The 14,090-nt window shown below is 43.9% G+C and overlaps 1 protein-coding gene across 1 annotated transcript in view; it reads right to left on the reverse strand.

Annotated features, from left to right (window-relative positions):
* Nucleotides 1-14,090, reverse strand: part of GRAMD1B (GRAM domain containing 1B) — a 295,443-nt gene that overhangs the window by 280,420 nt on the left and 933 nt on the right. The window lies entirely within an intron of this gene.

Below are 14,090 nucleotides of genomic sequence, written 5' to 3' on the forward strand. Positions count from 1 at the left end.
CTCAGGTGAAGACTCACTGTGATTAAAGCAGCACACAAGTGAGACCTCCCCCTACTGAGTCTCTGGCCTCATTCATTTCAGATTCCAGCTTTATCCTCCTCCCCCTACCCTTAAAAAATGAAGTTAGTTGTGGAAATTTAAGCTGGAGCTTTTCCAGGTTGGAGCTTTCAAGTCTGTGTCAGCAGAAGCCTCTGAGTTACAGTTAGAAATTTGCAAAAATCTGACACCTGCCACTTTCCATTGAGCTTTGGGTGGAAAACGTCCCTGGCCTCTTCCATTTTTAATGTCAAAGTCAGCCTGGCGGAAGAGATCACCTCCAGGTAAAGTCATTCAGAACAGGAGCTCATGTCTGTTGAGCCCCTCCTCCTCCTCTACAGAGCTGATGCATCAGAATAGAGACATTTACTTGCATTGGGGATTGCTATTTTCAATGTCAGCAACTCAGCTGACTTTCTGGGTAGGAAAGGGGCAGATACTCCCTTTTATAGTTTAATTCTGAAAATTATTTCCTTTCAGGAGTTAGGGGAGTTAGCAGTAATTAGCACTGTGGGAACCTCAAGTTGTCTGGAGGTTTGGCAGTCTCATTTGAGCTCCCCGCCTCAGGAGACCTGGCTGGAGACACCTGCTGAGGAAGAGACTTTAGGAGAGTCCAGGCAGCAGGATGCAGCTTATCTGCTTTGTGTGGGACTGTTCAGTTTTGAAAAATAAACCCATTCCTCAAGAAAGAGACTGAAATTCTGCTGCAGATGGGAGCTTCTGATGCAGCGACCGGTGAGTTGGTCCCACCAGCTCACACGGAGTATTTCTCTTCACACACTTGCTGAGGAACATACATTCCTAGCATCTCACTGATTCCCTCTCCAGTCTGAAATTAGGACAAACAAACAGACCTGCAGGCCCACTTTCTTTGTGGCACTGAGTTACCCTATCAAGAAACTAAGGGAGGGCTGACACTGCAAGTGTCCCCCACTGAGCTTAATGGATTCCTTTAGCGCAACACAGAGTGGGGGTTTTACTAAAACCTTCAGAAACTTGCTGAAAACATCAGCTTGAGCTGAATATTATAGCCATAATGTTCTAAAATAGAAGGAAATAAAAGCAAAGTGATGTCAGTCTCTCCTCACTAATGTCATAAGATACTGACGCTCTTTATTTATTGATGGATACTCTCATTCCAGCCCGGCAATCTAAACATCTTCATGAATATTTCTATATGCGGGGAAAAGATCCTTCTGCTTCTATCCTCTTCCCATTGGGGCCACAGAAAGCAGCTTCTTTATAGACTCTGAGACATTAAAATATATCTAGTACAAAACCTGATTTGTCTATCTAGTATTTTCTTAAAATCCATTTTTCAGAATCACTAAATCCACCATCTCTGAATCTCCAGGAACATCTTGGATACATTTTTACACATCTACCTGTGTATTATTTGTTTATTTACAGCTGCACCCACCATGTGTTATCCTTTCTAAACACCCTTGGCTCCAGGAATCTCAATCTAAAGACAGACAGGTAACAGGTTAGGGGAAGGCGAACAATGATAAGCCATTTATATATAAGTCGATTCAATTCAGTGTAGGCACAGCAGAAGTCAGTCTTTAAGAGGAGCTTAATATGGAAGGGGTAGGAGCTAACATGCAGATAAGCTCAGGGAGGTTGCACAATGCATAGAGGACCACGAGGAAGGCAGCACAAGGGCTTAGCAATGCAATAGCTCAGACCAAATGTGGACCAATCCGGACCCATAATCAAAAAATTTTGCACTTAACACATTGCTTTACTTCGGAGGATCTCAAAGTTCTTTACCATGGTTAATATAGTATCACTATTCCCATTTTACAGCTCAGGCATAGAGAGAGGAAGCGCACCAAGGTGGTGCACCAAATCAACAAGCTCAGCATTTATTCTTCCATACACTTCCTTTGCTCATCACTGGACAATGCTTCCTCACCTTATTATTGTTAAATATGTATTATGGTAGCTTCTAGAGGCCCCAACTGAAACCAGGGCCCCATTGGGCTAGGTGCTTCGCACACATGTAGTAAGAGAATCCCTGACTCAAGGAACTGTCAATCCAAACAATCAAAGGGGTGAGAGAAAGAAACAGCATTATCCCTATTTTACAGATGGGGAAACTGAGGCACGGGTGGGTTTTTCTCTCTCTCTCTCTCTCTCTCCCCCCAAAAAGGTGATTTGGCCAAGGCCACACCAGAAGTCCATGATAGAGCTGGGAAATGAATCCACATCTCACAACTGCAATTTCAGTGTCTTAACCACAAGACCTTCCTCCTGTCACAAATTAATTTTACACCTCACAACTACTATGCTACCTGAAGCTTCAGTACAGTTTACTGACCACGTCCAGTTTGCCTCACATGCCTGTAACACTTTGAGGTAAATATTTCCTGAAAGGTCTTCCCACAATCCAGGTATATGCTGCCACGTATCAATGCTCTCCTTGGTACAGCACCATATGACAAAGTTTCTCATTAAGCAAGATCTATTGCCTTCAGCTGCCAACTTGAAGGCATTGCTTTTACATACCAGCATTTATCTCTTTACACAGAATAAAGGATTGGGCCTTTGCCTGGAGCAAAACTCAGCACTATGGCCCTTCCTTAGTTCTCAATAAAATATTCTCATTTCAGTATCCATCAGCTTCAAGTTCTCTAGCAGGAGTTAAATAACAGATCATCCAACTCTGTTATTCACACTGTTGGAAATCTACCCCTCCTTCCACCAGTCTATGCTCAGGATACAATATGCCACCCTAGCTGAGTGGCAAACCACCAGCCTACCACTTGCTATGCAGGGCAGTCTGTTGTAGGTGGGTATTCGGATATAGAATTTGGATTCATGCTCCCTCTTTAATATTCATATATGTCTCTTGACAAGCATCAACGTTCTCAATGAAATTACAAACAACATACATGCAAACTATACAAATCATCACTCCCCATCACCTCTGCGATGATGGCAGCCATAATAATTGCATTGCCAACACTGCCTAGCAGTTCCTTAGGCCTTGGATACATTTGGGACTTCACAGTATGTACTCCACCTCTCCGAAGGAAATAGCGTGCAGCGCTGCAGGCTCTGATTACACTGGCGCTTTACAGCGCTGTACTCGCTGCACTCGGGGGGTGGGGAGGGGAGAGGCGTTTTCACACCCCTGAGCACAGCAAGTTGCAGCCCTATACAGCGCCAGTGTAGCCAAGGCCTTAGAGGCAGGAAGTGAAGAATAGGGCCTTATATTGAAGTGACAAGGCAATTTCAAGTAAGAGGGATTTAAATACCCATTTTGGAATTTGCAAGGGATATTAGGGCTAACCCTCAGACTTGCAAACGTCTGCCATGGGCACAAGGAGCCACAGCTTTGGGTTTCTCTCTCCCTTGAAAGATGCTAACCCCACACAGCACAGCACTACTAATGCCATGTTGGAGCCTTCCTTCAATTCTGACTCAAAGGCAAACATACAACTTAATCCCAAATCCATTTCATGGAGTAGTTTGTCTAGGCCTTGGAAGAATCTCAAAAGTACTGGCTATGCTGAATCCTGCTTGGCTGATGAACCATGACAAGAATACAGCCCAAGATGCTATGGCTATAGGCACAGTTGGGTCAGGCCTGGGTGCTGCATTAATCTGCCTGAGAAGGTAATTGCATTTCTAATCCAACAGATCCCCGCTATTCCTACACATGGATTTGCACACGTAGGCTAGGACTTCCATAGGAGCCTAAAAAACTTAGGCTTCCAGTTCTCATTGAAATTCAGTGGATACTGGACACCTAATTCCCAGCCATAAGTATAAATTGTTTTTTGTTTTGTTTTTTTAAAGTCCTTCTATGCTTTGTTCTCCAATTCCTACGTTTCAGATAGATACCTCACTTGCAAACCATATGTATGCAGTAGTGTTGTAGCCGCGCAGGTCCCAGGATATTAGAGACACAAGGTGAGCGAGGGGATATCTTTTATTGGACTAAACTCTGTTGGTGAGAGAGACAAGCTTTCGAGCTTACACAGAACTCTTCTTCAGGTCTTGCAAATCATATGACAGTCTTGTTTTTTTTTTTTTTTTTTTTTGGGTTCCCATTTAATTAAATGTTTGCAAAAAGGGGCAAGGACTCTATGTGCCAGTGACAGTTAAGGACAATGACCCAAACCAGTTTAACACAAACACAAAATAACGAAAATCATAAAAAGCACACATTATTCATGCCTAATAATTAATAGCAGAGGGAGACTCGTATTGGGTCTTGGAGTGCAAGTAAATATGAAAAGACTGCCAGATCTGACTTTAAATCCTAGTGATGTGATATATGTTTTCATTAGATGTATGGAGAAGAGGAGGTGGTATTTTTACCCTGCTAATGAGATGTGAAGACAATAGACTAAAGTTCTGTTTTAGTTTAGCTCTTTCGTAGGTATATGGTCTGACAAATTATAATTTGTACCTGCGTTAAAAGAGAACTATGGGATTTGCCAGAGAGATTCAAGACCAATAGTTCAGCAAGTTCTGTATCCTGGCCCCAGAAGGGGCCTGCACTAGATTCTTCAAAAGAGGGGGGGGGGAGGGGAACACATGGAATTGCTTACTTGTGCAACATAGTGTCAGCTGTAAAATGATCCCACATGGAGGAACATCTTTCTTGAAACCCATACAGCATTAGCATGAATTTTTGAGGGCTGATTTGGAGGCAAATCCATATTCTAAAGCCAATATTTTCACTGATTATTACTTCTTTGTTGGCGACAATTTTTTTTTGTTTGTTTGAATGAAGCATTGGTGGATCCTGTGGTTGGGTCCTGCCCCAACCCACTCAGAATAGAAACAAAAAGGCAAAGCAAAGCAAATCATCATCTTCTGGGCTAGTCTCCACTGTTATTTTAACACTACAACTGTTTTCGATAAAGGATCTATGCAATGCAGTATACATTCCAGGAGGAGGATTCTAGAGATTTCATCTTTACTACATTGAAGGATGTACCACATGAAGGATTGCCTCTCTTCCCATGCCATACCACCACAAATGCAGACAGTACGGTCACTCGAGCAGGATCCCCTTTATTATGAAAGAAGGGACAGCTGGCAGAGCATAATCTGTGCAGGCCCTGAGACTCTGGAACATGCCGACCCAACTGGATCCAAAATAGTCCGAACTTGATGATTTAGCAGGCACACTGCAATACAGCTGTTTGATGGGCGTTGTGGAGAAGGCTGAGGGTAGGCTATGCTTTCTCAATGATAAAGGGACAGATTTTCCTTCAGGCAAGAAATATTTGCCTATTTGTAATTAAGTGTTGTATGGTTCACTTGAAGACTTGAAGTCTTTAAATCACAGGATTTGGGGACTTCAACAGCTGAGTCAAGGGAAAGGGGGTGGGTCAGCTTTTGTGGCCTGCATCATGCGGGAGGTCAGACTAGATGATCATACTGGTCCCTTCTGACCTTAAAGTCTATGAGTCTATGGTCCTCCTCACACCAGTCAGAACTGAATATTAATGAAGGTATGTGAAAACTTCAGAGAGAAATATAACAGGAAGAGGTTAACAGCAAGAGGGGGGAAACTTTATCTTGGGGTGCATATCAAAGAATTGTTCTGGTATATTTGGGGGACAAAGATGACACCCTGCCATCCTTCACTTTGGAAGTAAACAGACAGCAAGTTTGCTTCATGAAAGAGGGGTCTCAACAAGGCTTGGTTGGAACCACTGGAGAGAATTTTGGTGACCAAAGCTTCTTTAGTCAGGAAGACAACTTGTTAAAGTTTAGTCTCCAGAAAGCATGTTATGATTTTGTTTTATATGTAACCATTTGTTTCCAATATTTTTACAGCAATATATTTGCTGATCTTGTCTTGCCAGTTGATACGGAGCAGATAAAGACAGTGGTTTCTTATCTGGGTGCAGTTGCCAGCAGAGTGTTCTGGACTATGGAACAAATTCTGAGGTCTTTACTCAAGCAAACTACCACCAGGTTTGGCCCCATTAGATTATCACCATCTACAGCACTCATCAAGATTTGGTTATCACCACAGTTCTAACCTTTTTAATTTACATCTTCCCTGAAGACACTTGCCAAGGTTACAGACTTTAATCCATCATAACTCAGTACCCCCTTGCCAAATGCTTCCAAACAAATGGAGCCAGAGTCTTGAACCCGTCTCAGGATACTTCTGTGCATGGATCTGAATGGTGATTCTCACAATGCAAAATTCATCTCTTTCAAGCCCAAGTATAGTGGTGTTTATCCCTTAAGCCCCCTAGTACGACCCAGAACTGTCTGTGTCTCGCTAATGTAATTACAAGTTGTGAAACTTCTCCATGTATTTTTAGCTTCCAAATGTCAGGTTGTCATCTGGTAATTGAGGTAAATGCTCTTCTGAGACAGAACGGTGACAATTCTGCCTTTCCTAAGCAAATCGGGAAAACAATGCCAAACACACATACTATTCCACAGTGACTTGTTTAGAATTGGGAAGTTGGCAAGGAGGAGAATGATAGAGCTACACCCCAGATCCAGTCCAGATGCATATCATCCTGTCCTTTGACCAGAATTATTGGACTTGATACAGGAATTACTACTGGTTGAAATTCTATGGTGTGCGTTAGGCATGAAACCAAACCAGATGATCAGAATGGTGCCCTCTGGCCTTAAAAAAAAATAGGAAAACTAGATCCCTAGGAACAGCTATACTTCATCAGCCCAGTGGACCACTTAGCACAGTATCTTCTCTCTGACAGTGATGAGTTTTAAAGGAGGACATTAAAAACAAAACGCCCCTAACCAATCCACTGCACACCATAATGGGCAATTATGAAATAACCATCTAAGAGGGAAAGTTTCTCCTAACCTCAAGCAGCTAGTGGTCAGATTGTACCCTAAAAACAGAGGGCTTGCATCTCTTATATACATTTTTCACTCTGTAACTGGGGTGCATGCCACGCCCCATAGGATTTGGCCCCTTGACCCCGCTCCTTAAAGACTCAGGGACACTCCAAACTGGTGCAACACCTGTGCTCTTTATTTTGTGTCCGTTCCCAGCATCAATTCCCCACTATTTATAGGCTAGGTATATGGCTTGGCCTCACACAGGCCTGACCAGCAACAAACTAGTAGGCTCTTTCCTCCCTCTGAGCAGAGCCGAGCCTGGCCTGGCCTGGCCTGGCCTGTCCATCCTGGTCTCTGCCCCTGTGCTTCTTCCACTTCCTCCCAGCCTTTTAGCTCCTGCTAATGAGGCTGGCAGGTGCAGTCAGTTCCCAGGCAAACACTGGCTATTTACCCAGCCCCAATCCATTCCCCCTAATTGGGGCTGGGGTTGCAGGAGCTGATTAAGGGCTTTCCTAGCAGTGCCCTGCCACATACTCAAATAAAAGAGCAGTTCATTGTTTCAAATCCTGATAAGCTCTTGACCTCAAATCTTGTGGCAATCAGTGCCACAGGTTAATTACATTTTTTTAAGTATTTCTTTGTATTGGTTTTAAATTCTTTGCATTTTAATTTCATTGTTCCCCCTTGTCCTGTTATGAGAAAATGCAAATGGGGCACACTACTTATTCAGCATGGGTGAAATCCTGTCTCTATTGAAGTAAATGGGGTTTTTCACAGCTTTAGTTAATTCAGATTAACTTTCCTGAATGTGCCAGTGTAGACAAGCCTTTAGTCTCTCCATGCTTCAGTTCCTCATCTGTAGAATAGGATAACGGTACTTCCCTGTCTCCCTGGAGTTTTGAGAGGTTTATGAGGTGCTCAGGTACTACGGTGATAGGGGCATGTTTTCCTTATACACCTCTACCCCGATATAACGCGACCCGATAGAACACGAATTCAGATAGAACGCGTTAAAGCAGCGCTCCGGCGGGACGGGGCTACGCACTCCGGCGGATCAAACCAAGTTCGATAAAACATGGTTTCACCTATAACATGGTAAGATTTTTTGGCTCCCGAGGACAGCGTTATATCAAGGTAGAGGTGTATATACATACACCTCTACCTTGATATAACGCGACCCGATACAACACGAATTCGGATATAATGTGGTAAAACAGTGCTCCAGGAGGGCGGGGCTGCACACTCTGGTGGATCAAAGTTCAATATAACGCGGTTTCACCTATAACGCAGTAAGATTTTTTGGCTCCCGAGGACAGCGTTATATCGAGGTAGAGGTGTAGAGAGAGACCAACAAGGAAACTACTTGAAATGTCTCAAGTGCCCTAATCACAATAAATTACCCACAGCTCAGTAATACAGAAGCCCTTCCAAGTTTTCCCACTCTCCTTCTCTAGTACCTTGCTAGAAGAAAGGAAGATGATGTGTAAGTCAAGTGTCCAAGATTTAAGAGAAGGAAGTTGTTCTGTGTGCATGTAAGGGAAAGGAGAGGCACTTTCAGGGGGATATATGTACCAATTAACATCTGATTCTGGCTGGGGATAGAAGAGGCTGCCATTCCCTTTGCACTGTCCCATCAGCTACAGCACAAGCTTCCCCTCTTCAGCTCATACATACTGTTTCCTACAAGCACATTTCACGGTCAGCCTATGCTTCAATTGTTACTAAGCTGCTACACGTTTCTCTCCTACCCCCAAAGGCCTTAATAGCTGTAGATATTTAAAGGGTTTTCCCTTCCCCTCCTCCCCCTGGTTTCTCGGGGCCATTAGTGCTTTTCATAGCTACAATTAGCTGAAGGCCAAACGCAACCTTTTAAAACACCAGAGCTCTTCATTTCATCAATCACTCTGCAGAGAGATGGAATTAGCCCTCCAATGTTAATTTTATCGGACAAGGAACTGATTTCCTCTGGGGAGCTGCATGACTTCCTGCGTCAGCACAGACTAACCCTAACTGCCTTATCTTGGTCGTGTGTGAAGCAAGTCTAGGGAGATGAGGCGGCTGGTGGACAGCTAGATTGCTCAGCTTGACATATCTATGCCATGCTATGTTAATGCACTGGAGCTGAAACATTTAGTTCTCGCTGTTCTAACCCTCAATAAGGATGAGTTTGAGATCAGGGAACTTATGAAGCTTCCTGTGTCAAGCACATGGGGAATAATGTTACATTATTTCTACAGCATCTTCCATCCTAAAGGATTCCAGAACACCCGGCAAACAAACTGAAATACATCTGAAGCTATAGGGCAGTCCCTTCATCCATTCCTAAAATGCAGCCACCTCTGGAGTGGAACGCAGCTGCTGCTGAACAGCTGCACAACAGTGAATAGCAGCTCAGGAAGGAAGGGAAGAAGAGTAGCATATTGATTTGAAACAGCAGGGGGATATTTAGGTACTCGGGAATTTATTCACCTTGGCTCAAGCCTGGTCAAGACATTCAAGTTAACACCTGCTTTTGCAAAATGTGCCATGGGATCTTTAATGAACACATGTGGTCAGCACACTGATTTTACATCTCCAGAAGCTACCTCAGGATTAACTCCGAAGAAGTACTAAATCCCTAACATCACCTCCTGTAGCACCTAGATTTCCCTTGCAAGATTTGAAAGGTCAGAGCTTCAACTGGTAGGGCTGGCAGCACAAAAAATCATGTCATTTAAAAAGCAGGAAGCATGAGTCTTACTCCTCAGTCAAAGACAGGGGGAGGAAGAGTTTGGCTTGACGGAGCTATTTCCCCCTGAGAGACAGTTAGCTCCGACAGAAAGGGATTGTTCCCCAGGGCCCTGGCCAGAGCAATTCTCAAATGAAGCCTATTAATTGTGGGCCTGATTCTTCCAGGCTACCCATTCATTCATGCATAACTAACTTCACTGTTAGTGAAAAGGGCTCAGACTTCATCAGGCGAGAACAGAGGAGTTTAGGTGGGGGGGGCGGTCGAAGAAAGAACAAAATGCTTCAGCTAGAGAATTACTTGTGATAAACCCACAATCTCCACTGCCATTTTTTTTTTTAAATGGGGCTGTTCTAGAGAAGGGGTTGAATTTTATGCAGATTCATAACTCTTCCTTTTCTGACAGGACGTAAAGGGAACTTTAAGCTGGGCATCCACTGTTGGCATTCTATGCTCCCATGGCCAGTGTCCCTCCTTTCTGACAGAGGTTTCCTATCACTCTTCAAAAGCATCTCCTGGGCCACTGGGTTTAAATGGTTTTGATTTGTGCAACCAGGACTGTCAGAGGAGGTTTAGCCACTAAGGAGTAACCCACTCCTGAGTTTCTCTTAACCATGAAGAGACAGCGTTATGACTTCAATGACCACACTGACATTTTAATAGGAGCTGAAAGAACAGGTCTTGTAACCTTCACTCCTTACAGCTCCGATTAAATTAGCAATAAGTCTTAAATGATTATCTTAAATGGCATTATTCAAATGTACCTCACAGGAGATTCTCCTCAAGCAAACCGCATCAGATAGAGGACTGATCACACTGTTTGTGTATGCATGAGTGTCTATATGATGTGTGACTGTGCATACGCAGGTTCACAAGTCTGTGCTAGTAGTCAAGTACGTGTGCAGACTGCACAGTTGCTATTAAAAGTTAAATAATCTGAACTAGGTCAGAATCCAGTGCCCTACAGGGGAAAGATTTCAGAAATGACTAGTGATTTTTGGATGCCCAACTTGAGACACCTTAAAGGGCCCTAGATTTTCAGGGAGTGGGTAACTCAGCACTTTTCTGAAAATTTTCTGCGATTTGGCTCTGCTGGAAAAAAATATACTGTATTTGGAGACTATTTTCCTTGCCATTGTGGGCTTGTCTATACTACCACTTTTGTCGGTATAGTTTACGTTGTTCCAGAGTGTGCAAAAACACTCCTCTGAGCGACATAAGTTACACAGACATAAGCGCCTGCTTCTCCCACCAACGTAGCTACTGCCGCTCATTGGGGGGTGGTTTAATTATGTCGACAGGAGAGCTCTCTCCCATCAGCATAAAGCAGCTACATGAAAGATCTGACAGCAGTGCAGTTGCCCCATTACAGTTGTGCCACCGTAAGCTCTCTAGTACAGACATAGCCTGTATGTACATGTTCTGGCAACATAGCTCGACTTATGCAACGTCCTGCCAACATGCGTCACGGAACATTGAGTCTTTCACCTTTATCACATTGGGTTCTGAGGCAGCCCAGGCTGGTACTAGTAACCAGGGCTGCCCAGAGGATTCAGGGGGCCTAGGGCAAAGAAATTTCGGGGACCCCTTCCATTAAAAAAAGTTGCAATACTATAGAATACTATATTCTCATGGGGGCCCCTGAGGGGCCCAGGGCAAATTGCCCCACTTGCCCCCCCCTCCCCTCACGGGCAGCCCTGCTAGTAACCAAAAGTAGTTAGTTACTTGTTAAACATCAGGAGTGAAATCCTGGCCCAACTGAGGTCAATGGCAAGACTCCCATTAACTTCAAAGGAGCTAGAATTTCACCCCTGGTGCCCGTTCAGTGGCTTCGGGCAGGTGAAATCAGCTGGTGGATCTCAGTCCAGTTCCCTGTGGACTGGTGTCCCCATTCACATTGACCAACTGGCACCCTTACTGGCAGTGTTACCAGAGGGCCGCCAAGCATCTGAGAGCACAGATGCTAAAATACCCCTTGCCACTAGAGATGGTCCCTGTAGGTTAGGGCTGTGACAAGTACATGTACGTGGAATAGTTTATGGCTTGTGCACTCTGACGTCTAGAGTGCGAGGAGCATGACAGAGGACTTCAGTCATCAGGGTTGTCACTCCAGCACCAACTACGCCATCCCTGTCTTTTGAGGCAAGAAAATGGTAAATTTCAGATTGTTTTGTTGTGGGTTTTTTTTTTTTTTTTACTTCATCGAGGGGTTGGGGGGAGAGATAGGCTGCAAGCAATTTGTCTCTGTATGGGCCTCTCAAGGGGAGCCCGCCCGAGCCAACTGGAGGGTAGGCACCAGTCACCAGCATTAATCCACATGTTTCAAAGTGACATTAACTATCAAGCAGCTCAGATGTGTCCCAACTCATGTTAACATGTGAAGAGAAATGAGTGGAACTTTCAGGCGAGGAATTATTGTGGCTAGAGCTGTTTGAATAAATTCATTTATTTAATTTGGTGCTGTTTTCTCTAATAAGTGTGCTTATGCACCCATTCACAAATACATTAATATAGTCAATGCATTTAGCATTATAGCTCAAATTATTACACTTTATTTTCATTATTTACCCAGCTCTAACTGGGCTATCCCTAAAGGATGCAACAATTACTCTTACCTTCAGCAATAAGAGCTGGCCCCCATTTGCCAACAGATAAACGCACAGGTATCTGAGCAGCAGGGGAAACATATGGTGGCTCAGCCACTGCCATTAAAATGTCTGCATCCCTACAACATGTGGACACACTTGAACAATTTCATAAATCAGATTTCCTTATAATAATACACTCAATGTACAGCAAGATATTGATATAATAGCTGAAATAACATGAACAACATAATTCTGCAACAATCTGGGGTTCAAAGAATTCCGACCAATAGAACAAAGAATGCCAATGTTATCCCGTAACAAGTCAAGCCAGCCATTAGGACATGGTAAATTTAGATATTGAGCAATCACTGCAAAGACTTGTTTACTTGCTCATGTTTTCCCCTTCTTTTTATCCAGCATCTACATCCATGCTATTGTGAAGAGTTCCTAAACTCAACTCCATGAGCAATGTTATGCTCAGCATGGCGTTGGCAAACAAGAAATCTGTCCAAATGGCTTTGTACAGGTTTCCTGCACAACACTGGATACCTAATGAAGTGATCTGGTCATTCTAGCCACTCAAGTTAGCAAATCTGATTGCTGGGGGGGGGGGTGTCTAAACACAACTGGAGGAGAAAAGATCATATGTAACGGAAGAGTGTGCACACATGGTGTCCTTGATATGAGGATGTCAAAACACTTTTTTAAAAGGTATTAAATGTAACTACCTTCCCTTTCCCTCATGAGGGAGGTGCTATTATTATACTCACTTATTTACAGATAGGTAAACTGAAGCCCAAAGAGATTAAATGGCTTACCCAAGGTCAAATTGTGAGTCAGTGGAAAAGGCTAGACAGACTAGAACCCAGGAGTCCTGAGGCCCAGTACCTTACTCTAACCATTACATAGCACTGCTTCTTATACTTCTATTCAGGGCTTTGGAGCAGAGCCTGGAGCTGGAGCGCGGAGCAGCTCCGGAGCAGTGGAGCTGCAGGGTTTTTGCCTGGAGCTGGAGCGGAGCCGTAGCACAGCTCCAAAGCCCTGCTTCTATTTCATTTCTTTCTATTTACTATCCTTAAAGAATGTGCAAGTTTCTCTGAATTGTTCCACTGTATCTTTAAGTACATTCAGTGCAAGGGTATGTCTACATGCAGTAAAACACCTGCATCTTGCCCACAGCAGCTGACTCAGGCCTCAGACTGCAGGGCTATAAAATTACCGTGTCCCTCTCTGGGCTTCAGCTGGAGTCAGTTCACACAGGCCAGCTGTGGGTGTTTTACTGCAGTGTAGACATACCTGTAGCAAAGAATCATAAGCAGAGCCCCAGAGATAGAAGCCCTCTGCTGCCTAGCCACTGACTATACACAAAATGGGCAACCGTTCACAAACACACTGCCCCCATGCTACCCTCAGTTTGACAACATGCTTGAACCCTGACCTGGAAGAACCAGTTCTAGGTGATGGAGCCCCCAACTCTCCACTGACCATTTAATCTTTAGCCTCTCTGCTGAGACTGCCAATTCCAATGGCAGTTTGAGTTGTGCAGACAGGTGCCCAGTAGGAACTTGGCTGAGACCAACCAAATTCATTTCACATGGTCCACTGAGCAACTGTGTCACGCTAACAACTTTTGATCACTATCAAACTGAGCTAGATCCAAACCAGCAGCCCACATCTACCATTAACAAAACCTTAAGCATACTAGTCACTGTAATTAAAAGATATGTAGTTAAGAATCCATTAGACTTGATACACAAATAAAGAAAAACCATTTTATCCCTTTCTTGTCCTTGTCTCTTCCCTGTTCCAGTTCAGTACGAATCTCTCCTTGTCTTTAGGGTCACAGGAGATACCCTCCTAGTGCCAAATGCTTACATACAACACTCTCCACGGCTAACAAACTGGTGGCTGCCTTAAGAGAACAAAAGAGGCTGCAG

This window comes from Chrysemys picta, chromosome 16, assembly GCF_011386835.1.
Source record: "Chrysemys picta bellii isolate R12L10 chromosome 16, ASM1138683v2, whole genome shotgun sequence".
NCBI lineage: Eukaryota > Metazoa > Chordata > Testudines > Emydidae > Chrysemys > Chrysemys picta.